This window comes from Eulemur rufifrons, chromosome 6 (genome assembly GCF_041146395.1).
Source record: "Eulemur rufifrons isolate Redbay chromosome 6, OSU_ERuf_1, whole genome shotgun sequence".
Classification (NCBI taxonomy): domain Eukaryota; kingdom Metazoa; phylum Chordata; class Mammalia; order Primates; family Lemuridae; genus Eulemur; species Eulemur rufifrons.
This window is the reverse complement of record NC_090988.1, coordinates 9,505,069-9,517,346: the sequence shown is the minus strand read 5'-3', so window position 1 is coordinate 9,517,346 and position 12,278 is coordinate 9,505,069. Positions and strand designations below refer to the sequence as shown.

General features: G+C 41.4%; 1 pseudogene; it reads left to right on the top strand.

The window, feature by feature from the left end:
* Positions 1 to 3,424: 3,424 nt before the first annotated feature.
* On the top strand, positions 3,425 to 3,999 carry LOC138383678 (glutathione peroxidase 6 pseudogene; annotated as a pseudogene).
* Positions 4,000 to 12,278: the final 8,279 nt, after the last annotated feature.

The following is a 12,278-nucleotide window of genomic DNA, read 5'->3' as shown; positions in this document are numbered from 1 at the left end:
TGACTCCTGTTTAAATCTCACCCCCTTCTCAGGCCTCTCCAGGGTAGCTGTGAATATCTCCTCACCTGTGGGAAGTTCTTGGGGAAGGGAAATGGTCTTAGAAAAGTCACTTCGTGTTTACTGGATGGAAGAGGAGTGCATGTTTGTGAAGGACATCTGCATGTGTGTGCAGTCTGGGTTAGCATACATAGCATGTGTAGTTCCCCTGTAGGAAAGGATGTGTCTGGGTAGGGTCTTTTAAATGCCATTTTAAACTCCTACAGAAGGGCAGGTGCGGTGGCTCATGCCTGTTAATCCTAGCACTCTGGGGGGCCGAGGCCAGAGGATCCCTTGAGCTCAGGAGTTCAAGACCAGCCTGAGCAAGAGTGAGACCCTGTCTCTACTAAAAATAGAAAGAAATTAGCCAAACAACTAAAACTAGAAAAAATTAGCCGGGCATGGTGGCACATACCTGTAGTCCCAGCTACTCAGAAGGCTGAGGCAGGAGGATCGCTTGAGCCCAGGAGTTTGAGGTTGCTGTGAGCTAGGCTGACGTCATGGCACTCTAGCCTCGGTAACAGAGTGAGACTCTGTCTCAAAAATAAAACACAAAACATCCTACAGAGCCAAAATTTTTGATATGATAATGAGCTCTGCTCTTTAAAAAAAAAAAAAAATTAACACCTACAACTGCTGCTAGCACCTGGCTCTACCTCAGAGCAACTTGGCATGTGTTGGAGAAACAGACTTCCTCTGAGTTAGTCCAGGAAAAGCTATTATGCCTGGAAACAAACCTCCTCCATGCCCAGTTTCTCTGTTGTTTCACGTTTAATCTCTCTGGCATCGCCCATTCTATTTTGGCTACTTCCCACAGAGACCTCAAAACAAAATCCCCGGGTGAGGAGGCTGCCTCGCTGCGGGTCCGCAGGCCAGGCAGGCACACTCCTTCACTCCTGCCTTCATCCCACTGTCCACTGTCCCTTCCTCACGTGGCCACCAACACCCCCTTTCCCTGCTCCTTCTTTGATTTTTCTTCTTAGCACCTACTACCAGCTAACATACTATATTTATCTCGTTTATTGTTGGTCATACACCCGTCCCCTCCCGGTTCCCCCACCAAGAATGTAACCTGCAGGAGGCAAGATCTCTGGTTCTGCTCAGTGCTGCACCTGCGCTGCCTGTGTAGTGGTGGCTCAGTGTTGTTGAAGGAGAGGGGGAAGAGCAGGCCGCAGGGAATTAGGACATGAGCAATATCTCTGGAGATTTCAACCCCACCAACCTACCTGGTTTAGTAGAAGCTAAATTGTTAGAAAGCTAATAACAACTAAATAACCAGCTAAACAACTTAATTTGCATGACTGTTCCTGGGGGGCAGGATGGGGGAGAAACTCTCTCCTCAGCCTAACTCTGAAACTCAACTCTTGAACCTGGCTCAGAACTTTGCCTAATTCTTGCCCTATTTTTCTCTCAGACACAGAGTTCCCACTTAAAACGGGAAGGCTGCCTAAGCATTTGAGGAAGTCATATATGTAGTGTTGGTATAGATTAGAACTGTGGTCCCCAACCCCCAGGCCCCCAACACCTGGGCCGTGGACAAGTACCAGTCCACAGCCTGTTAGGAACCAGGCTGCAAGGCAGGAGGTGAGAAGCAGACTTCAGATCTGTATTTACAGCCGCTCCCCATCCCTCGCATCCGCCTCTTGTCACATCAGCAACCGCATTAGAGTCTCATAGGAGCACGAACCCTACTGTAAACTGCACATGCGAGGGATCTAGGCTGTGCTCCTTATGAGAATCTAATGCCTGATGGTCTGAGGTGGAGCTGAGGCTGTGATGTTAGTGCTGGGGAACAGCTGCAAATACAGATTATCATTAGCAGAGAGTTTTGGCTGCACAATAAATTGTAATGCACTTGAATCATCCCAAACCATTCCCCATGGTCCTTGGAAAAATTGTCTTCCATGAAACTGGTCCGTAGTGCCAGAAGGTTGGGGACTGCTGGCTTAGAACACAGCAGGTATCTATCCTCCATTGCTCCGATGAGACCTGGATGTGAGCTCACAGGCCCACTTCTCAGCAAACACTCTCCCCAACCTGCTGTGCCTCATTTCAGCCCTGCTGTCCTGAACACACATCCCCTCCTTCTTGCTCACTCCCATTCCTTTCTGTTGGGCTCTTGCCTGAAGTTCTGATGTAATTCCTTAAGTGATCTCCGTTAGATTTGTCTGCATTCTCTTTACTCTTTTCTTAATCTTTCTAGAGAGCGCTCTGATCATGTTGTTCCTCTGCCTGAAAATTCGTGATGGTTCTCTATTTCCTACCAAATATGATTCCAATATTTCAGGCCTTCTCTGATCTGGTCCCAGTCTAGTTATAACGTTTTCTTCCATCCTTCTCCTTCAGGAATCCTGTAATGCTTGGCAAATTAAACCACCTTCATTCTCTCAACACTTGATCTCTTAGGCTCAGTGCTGCTTCCTGGAGCAGTCTTCTCCCTCGTTTCTCTCTGTACAAATACTACCTCTCTTTTCAAAGAAGACCCAGCTCAAGTGTTGCCTCCTCCACGCGGCCTACCCTCACCCTTCCAGCCAGGTCTCTCCCGCCTCCCAATTTCCAAAGCACACTTTTTGGTGTTTCTTTCATGGCAATCAGTTATTTCTTTATCAGTTTTACTTCTATAGTTCTTTACTTCCCAAACCGTAAGCTCCTTAAGATCAGAGACTTCATTCATTCAACCAGCTCTGGAGCTGGGGACCCCTTGGTATGAGCGACACGTATGGACACTGCCCTAGAGGAACTCAATGTAACAGAGTTTAGTCCAACTGCTTTTGAAGAGTCAACTGCCACTGTAATAGAAGTACAAGATATCATGTGACCATCAGTAAAAAGTCCCAACCTCGTGAGGGAGGCTCTGGGAAAGCTTCTTGAGAAGTGATGATTCGATGGTTGAGAAAACAGGTGAAGGGGAGCAAATGGAACACACCAATGTTCCAGAGAACAGCCTGGGGAAATTTGTTCGGAGGATTAAAGTTAGTTTTCATTCGTAAGTCCTACCGGCTTTTATTTCAGACCTTCATTGAAAAATTACTTAAGATTCTGATATGTTTGCTGAGAGTTGAGGCCAATCATCAGGCAATACGATGAAAAGAATTCTAGGTATTTTGGCATAAAGTTCCCTGATTAGTACCTCCGAACAATGTGGTAAAATGAGCTTATGCCCATTCAACAGTTTTTGAGTTCTACTCTGCCAGGTACTGCATGGGATGCACACATACGAGACATACTCCCTGACCTCAAGAATTTAGTCAGGTGGGGGAGACACACTAGTGTGTGTAATGCCACTGTCTTGTAGTAACAGACAAGACTTACAAAATGGTTATTAGGGCTTTACTTCCTGGATATGGAGCCAGCACCTGGGAGCTGCCAATCACTTAGAGAGGGAAGGATGGGTTGCAACAAAAATGTGACAGGTACCATCTGTGAGTATGGAGCCCTCAGCCTTGATGGCGAGTACATCCAATCCAAGCAGTATGCAGGCAAGCGTGTCCTCTTTGTCAGTGCGGCCACCCATCGAGGCTGGGCAGCTCAGGATCCTGAATTGAATGCACTCCAGGAGGAGCTGAGGAATTCTGGTGTCATTGTGTTGGGCTTTCCCTGCAACCAGTTTGGAAAACAAGAACCGGGAAAGAACTGAGATCCTTTCTGGGCTCAAGTATATATGCGTCCAGGTGGAGGCTCTGTCCCCAATTTCCTGCTCTTTGAAAAAGGGGATGTGAATGGCGAAAATGAACAGAAGGTCTTTACTTTCCTTAAGCACTCCTGCCCTCCGACTTCTGATCCTTTGAGCTCATCAAGCCAACTTTTCTGCGAGCGCGTGAGGTCCATGACATCTGTTGGAACTTTGAGAGGTTCCTGGTGGGGCCCAGCGGGGTCCCTGTCATGTGCTGGTTCCATCAGGCTCCCATAAGCACAGTCAAATCAGACATCCTAGAGTACCTAAAGTACCTCAATACCCAGTAGGAAGGCCTAGTGCGTGGCAGAAATCACCACTCTGCTTAACACCTGCAGGACATGTTTAACAAAGGATCTGCCTGTGCTCCACACGTCTTCCTACCCAGCCTCCATGAGACCAAACCATCCAGTACTTCCCAAGCAGCTGCTGTAGCTGTGTGTGTGTGTGTGTGTGTGTGTGAGTGTGTGAGAGAGAGAATGGATGTGGGAGTCTATTTGTGTGTATATGCTTGTGTGTGTGTGTGTGTTTGAAGATGAAGGGAAAGAAAACCTATATCCCCAACTCTCTGATCCTGAAATATCAGATTTTTTCCAATCTATTCCAGAGGAAAATCATACTTTAGGGTAGATGGTTCAGACTACCCATGCTCCTAATAAAGCAAGCCCTAGAAGTTTTTTTTTTTTTTTTTTTTTTTTGAGACAGAGTGTCGCTTTGTTGCCCTGGCTAGAATGAGTGCCGTGGCGTCAGCCTAGCTCACAACAACCTCAAACTCCTGGGCTTAAGCAATCCTACTGCCTCAGCCTCCCGAGTAGCTGGGACTACAGGCATGCGCCACCATGCCCGGCTAATTTTTTCTATATAGATTTTTAGTTGGCCATATAATTTCTTTCTATTTTTAGTAGAGACGGGGTCTCGCTCTTGCTCAGGCTGGTCTTGAACTCCTGACCTCAAGCGATCCACCCGCCTCGGCCTCCCAGAGTGCTAGGATTACAGGCATGAGCCACCGCGCCCAGCCAAACACCAGAAGTTTTGATAGCCGTTCCCCATCCTGAAGGGTTACAAAAAGCAGGAACTGGCAGTAAGACTCTCTAGGTCCCTTTATGGCCTCCTCTCTGCTCTAACATAGGCATGCACTGTTAAACTCGTCCTGTCCCTACCTAGTCCTCCTTTATTCTTCTGCCACCAAGTAGTTCTCTTGTAGAACCCATGAAGACAGAGTGAGAGCAGAAACCTCACCTCACGTGAAGGAAGGGGCATCTCCATGATGGTGGGTCCCAAAACCCCTCTGGGTCAGCCCCTACCAGAGCCTTCCTTGGTGCCTGTCCCCTAGTGCATTCAGGTCATGGCACCTGGGCAGGGATGTCCCTTTATTCTGAATGATGGGCTTTCTTCTCACCGTGAGTCCCCCCAACTTTAAACTCATTATCACTCTCAAATTAAAAAAACTCTGCAGGGGAAAAAAAAAAAAAGTTTACTATATACACCAGGCACTGTTCTAAGCATTTTACATATTTTATTTAATTCTCAAAACTAATCTATGAGGTAGATTTACAAGACACTGTGACCGAGAAGTGGTTTGACAGAGCTAAACAAAATCTGCTATGGGATCAAGTACAGGGACCTTTAACCTCAAACTGGAGGTAGGTAGAAGCGGGGAGCGGGGCAGGTTCTGAGACAGGTGAAGCCTGAGCTGTCTCGAACCCATATGAAACAGACTGGGAAGGGGGATCCCGCAGGAGGAAGGCGCGGGACCTTAAGCAGGCAGTGGCTGGATTAGAAAGGGGACTCCAGTAGCAAAATGAGGGATGGATGGGAAGGGCCTGACTAAAGAGAGGGAACAGCACTTGGGAGCTGCTTATGTTATTAGGCCAGAAATAACAAAGGCTAGAATTAAGCCAGTAGCAGTGGGGATGAAGAACATAATGGAAAATGTCATCAAAAGGGGTGGGAAAGATAGCGCTGTGGAGGTATTACTATTAACTACATAAGAGCACAGAGAAGAAAACATCGACCAGTCCACACCTTTAGAAAAAGGTCATGAGCAAGTCTTTTCACATTGTAAGAAAAAGTTACAGTGACTCTCAATTTAGAGAACTAGATCCTGGCATAAAAGACATAAAAATGCCCCCTGCATACCTTAATTTCCACACAGTATTGCCCTCCCTCAAGTGTTTCGCAAAATGCCCAGGCCCAAAGGGAATTGCAATGCTAGAACTGGCAGGGCAAGAAAGTTCCTGGCCTCTCTTCCGATGGCTGTTTGGGAGAGAGCACAGAGTCCACATGGATATGGACCCAGTCCTGTTAGTGGCCTGGAGATTTCACAGTGGATTTGTCTCTCCATAATGGGGAGGAAGGGCGCTCAACTATTTGTGTGGATCATACATGTTCTTATTTTTCCAGCCAGTCTTACTGGGTTTCTGAAGATTGAACAGCTCAAAGTGCTGGCTTTATATAAAATGTAAAACACTGGCTGGGCGCGGTGGCTCATGTCTATAATCCTGGGATTACGGAGGTGGGAGGATTACTTGAGGTCAGGAGTTCGAGACCAGCCTCAGCAAGAGCGAGACCCCATGTCTACTACAAATAGAAAAAAAATCAGCCAGGCATGGTGGTGCACACCTGTAGTCCCAGCTATTCGGGAGGCTGAGGCAGTAGGATTGCCCAGGAGTCTGAGGTTGCTGTGAGCTAGCTTGATGCCATGGCACTCTAGCCCGGGTAACAGAGTGAGACGCTGTCTCAAAAAAAAAAAAAAAAAAAAGTAAAACAGCAAAAAGGAATTTTTACTAATTTTATAAGTAGTCTCCTTTGCATTCAATAAGGAATTCTGTTCCTGGACAAAAGTTATCATACACACAGGTCCTACTATATGTATTGTTGTTGCTTGAGAGGCAGAGAGTGCATTTCTGCCTCAGCCCCTAATTTAAAATGGACTACAGGATTTTTATTTGATGTGATCTTTTCTTGTTATGTTCTAAGGCAGCTTTCCTAACAGAGGGTCTCTAGACAGCAAGAATCATCAGAAGCAGTTCATTCGAGGCCAGTCCTTTAGGGGCATGTGGGGGTACTGAGCCAGTCTAACTTTACAGGTCCTCTAGTAAATGGGACACTCATTTTCTACATGACTTCCAGCAAAAGGCAGCCAGAAATATTAGGCAGGGGTCAAAAGAAGGGTGTGGGATATGTGTACAAGTCTGCAAAATGATTCTAATGCCAACTCTGCTTGCTTACAACCTCTGCAATGATTTGTTCCCTTATCTAAAACAGGGTAGGTTATCACCACAAGAGCAACTGGGAAAAAAAAAAAGAAAAGAAAAAAAAAAACAGGGTAGGTATAAAAGTTTTAATATTTTTTGCAGGAAAATTCAAGTAAACCAATTGGTATTTAAGGAAACAACAACAAAACAGCTTTCCCTTTGTCCACAAGGGTATTCAAACCCTAGTGGTAAGCCTGGACAACATAGTAGGAACCTGTCTCTACAAAAAGTTTAAAAATTAGCTCGGCATGGTGGTGCATGTTTGTAGTCCTAGCTACTCGGGAGGCTGAGGCAAGATCACTTGAGCCCAGGAGTTTAAGGCTGCAGTGAGCTATAATCACGCCGCTGCCCTCCAGCCTGGATGACACAATGAGACCCTGTCTCTAAAAAACAAACAAACAAACAAACAAACAAACAAAAATAAAACCCTATTTATAAATGTTTGCCGAAGAGGACCCTCTTTCTAGATTGAATGTCCCCTATCTTAGGCAGTTTTTCATCTGTATAAAAATTTACTCATAAAAAATTATATTAAACTTTGGGTTTGATGTTTATAAGCCAAGTTTTCCCCCTTTAAATTCCTGGTATGTTCGTAGATTTTATTTTAACTTTCTCTTAGAATAAACATTCTTGTTCAAAAGAGGAAAAGCCCAAACTATTAATTTCAACTCTATCAGTTGAGGGGATACACATCTTTGGCTATTACTTTTAGTATCATTCTCTGAAAGGAATCTATCTGGTACATAATTTATTGGTGCAACCCACCAATCAGTACATAGCTTTACACAGGCCTGGTTCAACAGCTCTAGGATTTGATGACTGACTTCCAACTAGCCTCCTTTATATTCTTCTTCCAATCTGGGGTATGGTATTTGTGGAATCTTTACACTTACAGCTCTTTTCTTACTTGACCAAGAAACTGACATGTCCCGTCTAATGTAATGCTCTCTAGTCTGTGTGTACTCAATGGATATTTGCTTAAGTAACGAATTATTCTGATGACTTTTCTCATACACTTGACCTTGGCCAACACCACCAATTCTTCCTTCCAGCCAATAATAAATAACAACAGCAGGAAGTTTTATTCCATAAAGCATTAAGATATTTTAATGAGAAAACAAAAACAAATCTTAGTCTCATGTTTCTATCCAAAGACACTCAAAACTAGTTTTTCCCTGCCCATCCCTTCTAACTGCAACTTTATTTGTGACCATGTAATAAAGGCCAGTTTAAAGATTTTTTTTTTTTAAAAAAAGTTTAAACCTTTTTTAAAAAGATTAAACAATCAGGCTAGCAAAAAGGTACTCAATACATACTTTCCTTATATCAAACAAGCTAATATTTCAGTACAATGTAACTATACAGAATATATACAATACACATATGTTCACAAAGCAAACACTATAGGCTCAGAACAGATTTGAAAAAACATGATATTCACATTGATTACAATAACTCTAAAAATGATTGTAACTTTGAAACGGCACTTAGTTTACAAAAAAGTCACAAAAATATATATATATTATAGTCACCAAGAACTATGGTTCCTGTAAAATACTAATAGCCAGATACTATTATATAAAATGTGAAGTTCTGACAGTGTATACATTTTTAGGAAATAAAACAAAACAAAATCCAAAACCATTTTTGTTATTGTCGAAAGTCAAACATGCCAAGTAACTTAGCTATGGCCACTGTCACCAAGTAAAGCCATACTTGAATGAGATGATGACTGGATACAAAGCTGGTGAATCGGGGACTGGCACAATTAAGAGTTGTACTGTTCTAGGAGAGGGGCAGAAGACATAAAAACACCCATCTACACAATTTAATGCACATTTTCTCTCCAGCATTACCCTCCCTCGAGGGTTTCACAAAATGCCAGTGCCCAAAAAGAATCATAATGCCATAACCGGCAAGGTAAAAAAGTTCCCCCCAGAATTCCTTTCTGCCGGGCTCTGGGCAAATATTAAAGCATGCATCAGCTAAACAAAGCAATCAGTCACCCATCTGGAAGACCTTGGTGCAGTTTCCTCCTAGGCTGGTCGCGCTAGAAAGTACTCCAGTTTTTAAATGGAGCCAGATTTATGTTAGCCCTATAAAATATTGAGCTACTGTAGCAGCAAATATGAAATTACAGAAACAAAAATGCAATTTTAAAAGTTCATTTGTTACATCCAAACTTTTTCCCTTCAAATGTCTCCCTAACCAGACATCAATTTCCTCTATCACTGAATTCTGATCTATTACTCAATCTGACTTTCTCATTACGCTGCTCTGGAAAAAGACACTTCCTAGTCCTGGAAAAGTTTAAATTTACTCTTAAAAATGGAAATACAGGAATTTTTTAAAGTAAAAAAAAAAGTCTGTTTTAAAAGTATCTTTCACAAATATATATATTTAAATATTAAAATAGGCTACCTAGGATTTTTATAAAATGGCTTTTGAAAAGATAGTAGAGGCATAAAGAAGCCATTTACTATCCTCCAAATTACACATAAGGTGCCATAAGGTGCCCTACAAAGAGGCAGGCAATCTCTATCTGATGCAACAAGAGGCACCAGGAACAACAGAAAAATTAAATATATTATTGGGAACTTGGATCGAAACCAAATTTTACTCTATTAGGGACTGTTGCTTTTTTAAAAAATACCTTGCAATATAAGTATTAGAAGCCATCAGTTTATACAAGGAAGAAAATGAATAAAGTTTGTGATCTCACTCCTTCCAAATACCTGATGCCACTCATTACAGGCACCTGAAGAGATGCAAAGCAGTGCAACTTTCAAGAATTTAATGGACTGCTCTCAGTATGAGAGACTTTACATAGTATCTGTCAACTTGAAAATTAAATTGATAACTGAAATAAAAAGAAATCTAGAGAAAAAAATACACACAACCTAATTATAGAAAAGGCTCTCTTTAGAAAGCAGGTGTTTCTAAAAACTGCACAAAAGGCTTCCTATCTTGAAGTGAACACAGCTTCCACTAATACCAAGGGAAACAACACGTATTAAGAGGAGATGACAGGCTTCTCTCAAAGCAGGAAGATTTATCCTTCCTCAGCAGGGGATGTACTTTGGTAACACGAACATTCATTTATAGGATGATTTTTAACTTGCTTAACTGAATAATAAAATCTGGATATAGTGAGATTGGCATTTTGGAAAACAAGGACAATTGATTACAAGTCATGACACTGTAGCTCCTCGAACCATTAAGCAACAATTTTATCAATAAATCCATCACAACTGAGCCTAGGACTTTTCAGCTTAATCAGCAAAATTAGTCAATTTAAAAGAAAGGAAATAAATAATGAATTTGATTTTATAAGCCAGGCACTTTAAAAAAAATTTTTTTAAGAAGTTTTTGTTTTTAATCCATGGCTGGGACTCTTAAACTCTTGTAAATTATTATGTACACAGGAACCCTGGTAGCAGCTGGAACTGGCCTGGGTCCTGTACAGGAGGTGACTTAGCTCAAAGTTGCACGGACACTTTCAAGGCAGTCTCGTTTTTCAGAGACTGCCAAACTGAGATTCCAATAATTTGTAATCTCTGCAGTGACTATTTTTGAAAACATGGAACTGTTTTTTATCATAAAAATATAATCATCATGATATAGTGGAAATACCTAACTATATTAGTTTAGTATAAAGTAAAAAAAAAAAAGTATGACCATGGATGTACCAATTACAATTCTCATTCCATAACTGACAAAGCCTTTATCCCCCATAAATCTCAACATTATCTATAATCTGAAGTGAAGTACCCACGGAGTTGGGTGTTCTTGGTTGAATCTGAGGAATGGTGCAATTTTACTTCATTGTTTAATCTGAACCATTATTGCTTTTGGCTACTACATCTTTCTGAGGACTTCCTAAATAAACATACCCTATGTCATCACATTCTGTCAAGCAAAAATGACACTAAAAGATAAAAATGAGTAAAGAGCTGGGTGCGGTGGTATGTGCCTACAGTCCCAGCTACTTGGGAGGCTAAAGTGGGAGGACTGCTTGAGCCCAGGAGTTTGAGACCAGCCTGTACAACATAGCAAGACCCTGTCTTTAAAAAAAAAAAAAAAAAGAAAGAAAGAAAGAGAGAGAGAAAGAAAGAAAAGAAAGAAGAGAGAGAGAGAGAGAGAAACAGAAAGAAAGAGGTACAGGCAAAATAAGGAACAAGTTAATGTAAATTTTTATGATTTCAGTGTAAAGCCTATGGGAGCATGTTTAGTTATAAATATTCCTTGTAGACACATTTATCACAATAGAGCTTCATCATTCCCCCAATTTTGTTCTGCTGTTTCCAAAAACCAAATCTAGTTCTTAAACATTCTTCTCTCGATAACTTTCTAAATATATTATAAAACATCTTATGTCAATAACTTACAGTGAAAACCACACTTATCTTTTGCCACCTTTGAGTCCGTTTCTTTCACTTGTTCATCAGTTTCACAAATCTCAAACTCCTTTCAGCTAAAATATAAAGATTTTAGGATTGTTCATTCATCAAGTAATAACAGTAATTCTCTCTATGTGGTATACTATTATAGAATTACCATTACATTATATAGTGTTGTGTCTTTCAGGGACTACAAAATGAAAAGAGATTAAAACATGATCTGAAAATCTTCAAAATAGAAGCCAATAAACTAAGTAATTAGCCTCTACTCAGATTAAGAGAATAAAACCCGAAGACATAAAAGACTGAAAGATTTAATACAGGTTCTGAGGGTTCCCAGGGAACCATTTATAAACTGGAAGAAGTGTGTGGCTCAGTAGTTGGAAGGTAACTGAGTTACCAGCAATTAAGTACATTAGTTGTGCTGACTAGTCCATTCCATATGGTAAAATATTTTAACAAAATGGAAATTTTTTTTGTTTTTAAAACCAAAGGGTGGCGACTTCTCTGGTCCACTCATGGGACCCGTGAAGCTCGCCCGGGTCCCTCTCTTGGGACTCGTTACAAAAAAACAAAACAAAACTAAACCAAAGGACATGTGTCAGTAATGGGACCTAATTACTGTAAGCCAGAATGGTTGCTGAAATATTGAGATGTGAGACTGAATAAGGCTATTTAAACATTTTAGTATATTTTGTCTCACTGAAATTGAGAACCTTAAAAAAACTGGCAATGGAACTCAATGTGTAACTAATTACTTGAAATAAAAAGATTTAATGAAACTTGAATTAAGAAAAATCCATTTAAATATATTTGTGGGTAAAAACCTCCATTTACATCCATTTATAGAAAACTTAAAATGCAAAAATATAAAGACCAATATTAATCCCTTTGTTTCTGAATTAGTAGAAT